The sequence below is a fragment of the Perca fluviatilis genome, chromosome 14 (genome assembly GCF_010015445.1).
Source record: "Perca fluviatilis chromosome 14, GENO_Pfluv_1.0, whole genome shotgun sequence".
In the NCBI taxonomy this organism is placed as follows: Eukaryota; Metazoa; Chordata; class Actinopteri; order Perciformes; family Percidae; genus Perca; species Perca fluviatilis.
In genome coordinates, this window is record NC_053125.1 from 28058992 (window position 1) to 28068991 (window position 10000).

The 10000-nt window shown below is 42.8% G+C and overlaps 1 protein-coding gene across 1 annotated transcript in view; it reads right to left on the bottom strand.

Moving 5' to 3' along the window:
• Window positions 1–8975, bottom strand: part of LOC120572275 (FH2 domain-containing protein 1-like) — a 51147-nt gene extending 42172 nt beyond the window's left edge. Inside the window, exon 1 of the mRNA XM_039821512.1 lies at window positions 8565–8975. The gene's annotated coding sequence lies outside the window, so the exon portion shown is untranslated. The remainder of the gene's footprint in view (window positions 1–8564) is intronic.
• Between the last annotated feature and the right edge of the window lie 1025 nt (window positions 8976–10000).

Genomic DNA, 10000 nt, shown 5'->3' on the forward strand with positions numbered 1-10000 from the left:
CTCTCGGCACAGCTACCGGAAGACTTACAACTTTCAGACAGGTTGCTCACGTCACATCTACGTTGTCTCTCTCAGTTGGAGGCTGCTCAGTAACCATAGAGATCACCGGAAAAGTGACTTCTAACATCCTTCACTGGTCTCCGTCCAGAGCAACGGGCTCTGTTGGTCCATTCTTATATACACAATGTCTATGAATCTATCTCCGTTGATCCCGTTAGTTAGTTTGCTGCTTTCCTGGCTGTATAGCGTTACAGCCGTAGCGCGCTGAGTCTACGTGTTTACGTGAGAAAAAACATTAACAGAAATTCGGTCACAGAACGTACATTTCAAAAATAAAAAAAATACTGACATTAGCATTGTTGTCAGAAAAGAGCTTAACATGTTTCCTTAATATCTGATGAGGCATTGGTGTCATTTTTGGATTTATTACAGTAGGCCTACATATAGTACATATTGGACCTTTAACATGGATTTCAAAACTCCGCACCCAAATTATTTATTATTTTTATTCAGAAACTCAACTGTCTTGTCTTGTAAACCCGAAAATACAAATAAAAAAAAATAAAAAAATCATTAAAAATCATGAACTCAGGTGACGACTCACGACTCAATTACCGAAAAAGCACCGTGAACAGTTTTTAATGTTGAATCACTATATAACTACTCCAGAGTCTGCTCTTGAGACTTTGCTCTAATTTTCCCAAATTTTTCGGGACATCTGGTCACCCTACTTGAGCCCTGTAGAAAGGCATCCTCTATAGGCCCCTCCCCGCATCCACAACTAGTCATTCTTGCATCTTTTGATGTGTGTGTCTGTGTGTGTGTTTGTGCGTGGTGTGTGTGTCTGTGTGTGTCTGTGTTTGTGTGTGTGTGTCTGTGTGAGTGTCTGTGTGTGTATGTATGTGTCTGTGTTTGTGTGTGTGTGTGTATGTGAATGTGTTTGTGTGTGTGTGTGTCTGTGTGTGTTTCTGTTTGTGTCTCTGTGTGTGTGTTTGTCTGTCTGTGTTTGTGTGTGTCTGTGTGTGTTTCTGTTTGTGTGTGTGTTTCTTTTTTGTGGATCGTCTCTGTGTGTGTGTGTGTTTGTGCGTGGTTGTCTGTGTGTGTCTGTGTTTGTGTGTTTGTCTGTCTGTGTTTGTGTGTGTCTGTCTGTGTTTGTGTGTGTGTGTCTGTGTGAGTGTCTGTGTGTGTCTGTTTGTGCATGTATGTGTCTGTGTGTGTGTGTGTGTATGTATGTGAATGTGTGTGTCGTGTGTGTTTGTGCGTGTGTGTGTGTGTGTCTGTCTGTGTGTGTGTCTGTGTTTGTGCATGTATGTGTCTGTGTGTGTGTGTGTATGTGTGTGAATGTGTCTGTGTGTGTTTCTGTTTGTGTCTCTGTGTGTGTGTGTTTGTCTGTCTGTGTTTGTGTGTGTCTGTGTGTGTTTCTGTTTGTGTGTGTCTGTGTGTGTTTCTGTTTGTGTGTGTGTGTGTGTTTGTGCGTGTGTGTGTGTCTGTGTGAGTGTGTGTTTCTGTTTGTGTCTCTGTGTGTGTGTATGTCTGTGAATGTGTTTGTGTGTGTCTGTGTGTTTCTGTTTGTGTCTGTGTGTGTGTGTGTGTGTGTGTGTGTGTGTGTGTGTGTGTGTCTGTGTTTGTGTGTCTGTGTGTGTGTTTGTGCATGTGTGTGTGTGTGTGTGTGTCTGTGTTTGTGTGTGTCTGTGTGCGTGTGCGTGTGTGTGTCTTTCTGTGTGTGTGTCTCTGTGTGTGTCTGTGTGTGTGTGTGTTTGTATGTGTGTGGTCTGTGTGTGTGTGAGTGAGTGTCTGTGTGTGTGTCTGTGCTTGTGCATGTATGTGTCTGTGTGTGTGTCTGTGTGTGTGTATGTGTGTGAATGTGATTGTGTGTGTGTCTGTGTGTGTTTCTGTTTGTGTCTCTGTGTGTGTGTGTGTCTGTGTTTGTGTGTGTCTGTCTGTGTTTGTGTGTGTCTGTGTGTGTGTTTCTGTTTGTGTGTGTGTGTTTGTGTGTGTCTGTGTGTGTGGTTGTCTGTGTGTGTGTTTGTGCATGTGTCTGTCTGGTTTTGTGTGTCTGTGTGTGTTTTCTGTTTGTGTGTGTGTGTTTGTGTGTGTCTGTGTGTGTGGCTGTTTGTGTGTGTCTGTGTCTGTTTCTGTTTGTGTGTGTGTGTGTGTGTGTGTGTGTGTGTGTGTGTGCGGTTTGTGAATGTGTGTGTGTGTTTTTGTGGCTGTCTGTGTAGGTCTGTGTCTGTCTGTGTGTGTTTGTGTGTGAATGTGTGTGTGTGTGTGTTTGTGTGTGGCTGTCTGTGTCTGTCTGTGTCTGTTTGTGTGTGTCTGTATTTGTTTCTGTTTGTGTGTGTGTGTCTGTATGTGTGGCTGTATTTGTTTCTGTTTGTGTGTCTGTGTGTGTTTCTGTTTGTGTGTGTCTGTGTGTTTGTGCGTGTGTGTGTGTCTGTGTGAGTGTGTGTTTCTGTTTGTGTCTCTGTGTGTGTGTATGTCTGTGAATGTGTTGTGTGTGTCTGTGTATTTGTTTGTGTCTGTGTGTGTGTGTGTGTGTGTGTGTGTGTGTGTGTGTGTGTGTGTGTGTGTGTGTGTGTGTCTGTGTTTGTGGGTGTCTGTGTGTGTGTTTGTACGTGTGTGTCTGTGTGTGTGTGTCTGTGTTTGTGTGTGTCTGTGTGCGTGTAGATGTGTGTGTCTTTCTGTGTGTGTGTCTCTGTGTGTGTGTGTGTGTGTGTGTTTTGTGTGTGGGGTCTGTGTGTGTGTGGGTGTGTCTGTGTGTGTGTGTCTGTGCTTGCGTACATGTGTCTGTGTGTGTGTCTGTGTGTGTATGTGTGCGAATGTGATTGTGTGTGTGCCGTGTGTGTTTCTGTTTGTGTCTCTGTGTGTGTGTGTCTGTGTTTGTGTGTGTGTCTGTCTGTGTTTGTGTGTGTCTGTGTGTGTGTTTCTGTTTGTGTGTGTGTGTTTGTGTGTGTCTGTGTGTGTGGCTGTTTGTGTGTGTCTGTGTGTGTGTGTTTGTGCATGTGTGTGTCTGTGTTTGTGTGTGTCTGTGTGCGTGTACATGTGTGTGTCTGTCTGAGTGTGTGTGTGTCTGTGTCTGTTTCTGTTTGTGTGTGTGTGTGTGTGTGTTTGTGTGTGTGTGTGTTTGTGAATGTGTGTGTGTGTGTTTGTGTGTGGCTGTCTGTGTAGGTCTGTGTCTGTCTGTGTGTGTTTGTGTGTGAATGTGTGTGTGTGTGTGTTTGTGTGTGTGTGTCTGTATGTGTGGCTGTATTTGTTTCTGTTTGTGTGTGTGTGTGTGTTTGTGTGTGTGTGTGTCTGTATGTGGGGCTGTATTTGTTTCTGTTTGTGTGTGTGTGTGTGTTTGTGTGTGTGTGTGTGTGTGTGTGTATGTGTGTGTGTGTGGTACTCAGTCCCATTTACCCTCCCAGTGTGTAAAGTGTCCAATAGGCGCTTTGAGACGCAGCCATGGTCTGATACCATTTTATTTTTGCTTCCTGATACTGATTCCGATACCTGAACTTGCGTATCGGCCGATACCGAGTACCGATCCAACACCAGTGGGTCATATACTCTATGTCTTCACAGCTGTGTAGTACTGTCCCTGTATCTTTGTTGTAGGAAACGCCATGGTTACACATATGTACAAAGTGTGTCCAGAAACTGTGGAGAATCACACAAACACAGTCACCGTGGAAACCCAAATAAAACTCCCCGAATGGGAGAAGGCCTCGGTCTTATTTACCAGACAAACAACAGTAAACACGTGAGTGTGTGTGTGTGTGTGTGTGTGTTCTTGTTTAACTACATTCGTGGGGTCCAAAGACCGGGAGTCCAGTATACTTGTGGGGTCCCGACAGCTTTGTGGGGCCAAAATGCTGGACCCCACAAGTTTAAAGGGCTGTTTGAGGGTTAAGACTTGGTTTTAGGATTAGGGATAGAATTAGGTTATGGTTAGGGTGAGGGTAAGGGTTAAGGTTAGGCATTTAGTTGTGATGGTTAAGGTTAGGGTAAGGGTTAAGGTTAGACATTTAGTTGTGATGGTTAAGGTTAGGGTAAGGGTTAAGGTTAGACATTTAGTTGTGATGGTTAAGGTGAGGGTAAGGGTTAAGGTTAGGTATTTAGTTGTGATGGTTAAGGTTAGGGTAAGGGTTAAGGTTAGGCATTTAGTTGTGATGGTTAAGGTTAGGGTAAGGGTTAAGGTTAGGCATTTAGTTGTGATGGTTAAGGTGAGGGTAAGGGTTAAGGTTAGGCATTTAGTTGTGATGGTTAACATTAAGGTTAGGGGCTAGGGAATGCATTATGTCAATGATATGTCTCCACAAAGATAGTGCCACAAACCTGTGTGTGTGTGTGTGTGTGTGTGTGTGTGTGTGTTTGTGTGTATGTGTTGTGATGTCGGGGGTGAAGTGAGGACCCCCCACATTGATGAGGCTCAGAATGTCTTTTTAAACAACATTAGCATTAAAAACAGGTTTTGGGCCCTGAATCCCATTTCCTCCTTTTCTTTAACAGACACAGAGAGAGAGAGAGAGAGAGAGAGAGATAATATACAGCTGTTTTTTTTACAGTCTGGCTGAGCATCGTTCGTCTCTGGGGTCACCATGGAGACAGAAAGCGAGAGACAGACAGACAAACAATGGGGTGTATCTAAAATGTCATCCTGCTGTATCTTCACCGGAGCTCCAGGCAGGTCAGGGGTCGGTCGGGCGGTCGCCACACACACACACACACACACACACACACACACACACACACACACACACACACACACACACACACACACACACACACACACACACACACAATCCAGGAATGGATGATTTGGCAAACGAAAGAACATTTTTAAAGGTCCCATGACATGGTACTTTCTGGATGCTTTTATATAGGCCTTAGTGGTCCCCTAATACTGTATCTGAAGTCTCTTTTATATAGGCCTTAGTGGTCCCCTAATACTGTATCTGAAGTCTCTTTTATATAGACCTTAGTGGTCCCCTAATACTGTATCTGAAGTCTCTTTTATATAGACCTTAGTGGTCCCCTAATACTGTATCTGAAGTATCTTTTATATAGGCCTTAGTGGTCCCCTAATACTGTATCTGAAGTCTCTTTTATATAGGCCTTAGTGGTCCTCTAATACTGTATCTGAAGTCTCTTTTATATAGGCCTTAGTGGTCCCCTTAATACTGTATCTGAAGTCTCTTTTATATAGACCTTAGTGGTCCCCTAATACTGTATCTGAAGTCTCTTTTATATAGGCCTTAGTGGTCCCCTAATACTGTATCTGAAGTCTCTTTTATATAGGCCTTAGTGGTCCTCTAATACTGTATCTGAAGTCTCTTTTATATAGGCCTTAGTGGTCCCCTAATACTGTATCTGAAGTCTCTTTTATATAGACCTTAGTGGTCCCCTAATACTGTATCTGAAGTCTCTTTTATATAGGCCTTAGTGGTCCCCTAATACTGTATCTGAAGTCTCTTTTATATAGGCCTTAGTGGTCCTCTAATACTGTATCTGAAGTCTCTTTTATATAGACCTTAGTGGTCCCCTAATACTGTATCTGAAGTCTCTTTTATATAGACCTTAGTGGTCCCCTAATACTGTATCGGAAGTATCTTTTATATAGACCTTAGTGGTCCCCTAATACTGTATCTGAAGTCTCTTTTATATAGACCTTAGTGGTCCTCTAATACTGTATCTGAAGTCTCTTTTATATAGACCTTAGTGGTCCCCTAATACTGTATCTGAAGTCTCTTTTATATAGACCTTAGTGGTCCCCTAATACTGTATCTGAAGTCTCTTTTATATAGGCCTTAGTGGTCCCCTAATACTGTATCTGAAGTATCTTTTATATAGGCCTTAGTGGTCCCCTAATACTGTATCTGAAGTCTCTTTTATATAGACCTTAGTGGTCCCCTAATACTGTATCTGAAGTCTCTTTTATATAGGCCTTAGTGGTCCCCTAATACTGTATCTGAAGTCTCTTTTATATAGGCCTTAGTGGTCCCCTAATACTGTATCTGAAGTCTCTTTTATATAGACCTTAGTGGTCCCCTAATACTGTATCTGAAGTCTCTTTTATATAGACCTTAGTGGTCCTCTAATACTGTATCTGAAGTCTCTTTTATATAGACCTTAGTGGTCCCCTAATACTGTATCTGAAGTCTCTTTTATATAGGCCTTAGTGGTCCCCTAATACTGTATCTGAAGTCTCTTTTATATAGACCTTAGTGGTCCTCTAATACTGTATCTGAAGTCTCTTTTATATAGACCCATTAAAATGGCTAGGCTATATAAGAAAGAAAAAGAAAAAACGAATATTCGAATGTCAAATTTTCAAATCGAATACCAACCCACTGAACGAATATTCGGGTCCAGCCCTACCTGAAACGGTGCCTTTTATTCTTAAATTCTCGTTACACAAACGGCAAATATCCTTAACCGACATGCTGCTAGCTTGCTGAGCTAACGAGCTATGCTTTGCCTGCAGCAGCAGCAGGGGTAGCCTGGCTTGTGGTTATATTTTCATACGCTTTCGTTGCTCTGATTGGTTGATTTGGCCCCGTCTATCACCAACTATAGGTGGTGCTAGACAGATGGTTTATCCAATCAGCTAACCAGGATTTTCACCCCCCTTCCCAAAAGTTCTCCAACGGTAAAGTTCCCAGATGGATATGCCGAGCAAACGAGAAGCGATCCATCTGGTGGAGTCAGGTTAGGAACACTTAGCCTACATGGAGAATATTACAGGAGATAGAAAAATCTAGATAGATAGATAGATAGATAGATAGATAGATAGATAGATAGATAGATAGATAGATAGATAGATAGATAGAGATATATGTATGTGTGTTGGTCAGTTTGTATGCTTGACAATCAGTTAGCAGCAGTAAAACTGAAGTGAGATAAACAGAGAAATGTGATAAAAAGGTGTTAAATTGCAATATATCGCAAAATATTGTTAATATTTCAGTGTGTGTGTGCGTGTGTCTGTGTGTGTGTGTGTGTGTATCTGTGTGTGTGTGCATCTGTGTGCGTGTGTATGTGTGTATGTCTGTGTGTGTGTGTGTGTGTGTGTATGCGTGTCTACGTGTGTGTGTGTGTGTGCATGTGTGTGTGTATGTTTGCGTGTGTGCGTGTCTGAGTGTGTCTGTGTATGCGTGTGTGTCTCAGTGTGTTTGTGTATGTATGCGTGTGTGTGTCTGTGTGTGTGTATGCATGTGTGTGTGTAGGTGTGTGTGTGTCTGAGTGTGTATGCGTGTGTGTGTCTGAGTGTGTCTGTGTGTGTGTAGGTGTGTGTGTGTCTGAGTGTGTATGCGTGTGTGTGTCTGAGTGTGTCTGTGTGTGTGTATGCATGTGTGTAGGTGTGTGTGTCTGAGTGTGTCTGTGTGCGTTGTGTGTGTGTGTGTGTGTGTTTCTTTCTAAATGGAGCGATTTTAGAATAGGACTCTGGTCTGTTTGTGGTTGTGTTGCTGCGATATAATATACGTTTAAAATCCCAATAATATCATATCGTGACGCTATCGTATCTATCGGCAACAATTCTGTTGATTGATTCATCTTTTCAGTCATTTTACGAGCAAAAATTGCAAAAATCAACAGTTCCAGCTTCTCAAATGTAAATATATTTCTAATTTTCGTACTTTTACACGATAGTAGGCCTAAACGGAATATATTTGAGTTTTTTAACAACATTTTCATTGTTTTAAGAATATAAAAAGAGATAAAATGAAGATTAAAGCATCATAAAGTCAGTTAAAACTCACAAACAGACACAGCATGGATATTTTAGAGGGTCAACATCATAAATAAAGTAGAAATAAACTCGATTCTGAGCAGCAGTAGTCTCTACATGGTCACTGAGCACCATGAATATTGTATATTGACTATCAAGGGACATAAATAATATCACAAACAGACAATAGTTTAAATATTGTAAGAACACCACGAGAGAGGAAGCTCCATATGGGTCCGCAAACCCAAAATAAATACTCTCTGTTGAGTTAAATACATTAAAAACTAATTAGGGGCGACCTCTAGCTCACCCAGTGAGAGCGTGCGCCCCATGCTGGCTGAGTCCTTTGCAGCGGCCCGGGTTCGAGTCCGACCTGCGGCCCTTTTCTGCGTGTCATCTCCCACCTTTCCTCTCTATCCACTTTCACTATCAAATAAAGGGAAAACCCCCCCAAAATTAAACTTTGAAAAAAACTCTGGAAGTATTCCTATTATTGCTTTACCTCAAACCAATAAAGACTCGAAATATTTTATAATATTAGGAATATTACAGAATATTTAACACCTTAAAGTCAGTTAAAGTGTAACATACGCGCTGCCGAATTGTTCTTGAGATTGGACATCACAATATAAACATAACCATGAACATTAAACCGGCTGGGTGCCCGGGCTCATTCCAAAATACTGTGAAAATGTGAGTGTAGTCTGGTAGACGTGAAGTTTGACTGTGCTAAACAGCGTGTTAATATGCATAAATTAATTCCGAGCAGCACGAACGTGAACTGGCAGTCACGCTGAAATCAACAGGGCTTAAAGAGAAGAAAGTGTGGGGTGAAATTCCCGTCTGAACTTACCGGAGTGAGCGGCTCCAGCCGCGCGGATTCTCCTGCGCCAAACCTCCCTGCGAAAATGTCCAAATTTACGGCAAAACAAGATTTACTGATCCAAATGTGACTCCAGTTGGCATCGACACGCAGCGCGCGCTGTGCGGCCGAAAGACACACTTGTGACACCGGCTGTGGGCGCGTGCGAGTGTGCGCGTGCTTGCGGGAGAGAGAGAGAGAGAGAGAGAGAGAGAGAGAGAGAGAGAGAGAGAGAGAGAGAGAGAGAGAGAGAGAGCCAAGGCAGCCTGCGCATGCGTGATGACTCGAGTGGAAGGGAAGGTGCTTTCGCTCGTACACGCCCACCTGCTAGCACACACTGTTGTTTAATGTCAACTTAACTCATTTTGTGTGTGAGTGTGTGTCTGTGAGTGTGTGTTTTTGTGTGCTTGTGAGTGTGTGTGTGTGTGTGTGTGTCTGTTTCTATGTGTGTGTCTGTGTGTGTGTGTGTGTGTATCTATGTGTGTGTGTGTCTCTATCTATGTGTGTGTCTGTGTGTGTGTCTGTGTCTATCTGCGTGTGTCTATGTGTGTGTGTGTGTGTGTGTGTCTGTCTGTCTGTGTGTGTGAGTGTGTGTGTGTCTGTCTGTCTGTGTGTGTGTCTATCAATGTGTGTGGGAGTGTGTGTGTGTGTCTCTATCTATGTGTGTGTGTGTGTGTGTCTGTCTCTATGTGTGTGTCTGTGTGTGTGTGTCTCTCTCTATCTATGTGTGTGTGTGTGTGTGTGTGTGTCTCTATGTGTGTGTCTGTGTGTGTGTCTCTCTCTCTATCTATGTGTGTGTGTGTGTGTGTGTCTCTATGTCTCTGTGTGTGTGTGTCTATGTATGTGTGTGTGTGTGTCTATTTGTGTGTGTGTGTGTGTGTGTCTATCTATCTATGTGTGTGTGTGTCTATGTGTGTGTGTGTCTCTCTATCTATGTGTGTGTGTGTCTCTATGTGTGTGTGTGTGTGTGTGTGTTCTATGTGTGTGTGTGTGTGTCTATGTATGTGTGTGTTTATTTGTGTGTGTGTGTGTGTCTATTTGTGTGTGTGTGTGTGTCTATCTATGTGTGTGTGTGTCTCTATCTATCTATGTGTGTGTGTGTGTGTGTGTGTGTCTCTGTGTGTGTGTGTGTGTGTGTCTCTGTGTGTGTGTGTGTGTTTGGCCCAGATAAACGCTACCAGCCCCGCCCTTGGCAAAATAACCGGTCTGTCATCCCTCCTCCCTCACACTACGGTTTCCTGAGCTAAATGCTAACATGCTAATGTCGAGCAGGTAGAATATTTACAGCTTTGTGACGATGCGTTTTTCCAGCTGCTCCGAGAGGCTTTTTAAAGACTTTATTTAGCCTTAAGAAGGAGGAGAGTTTACTCAACACATAAAAGGAAGACTTCATCCTTCAGACTATTACAAATTATACAATATTCAAC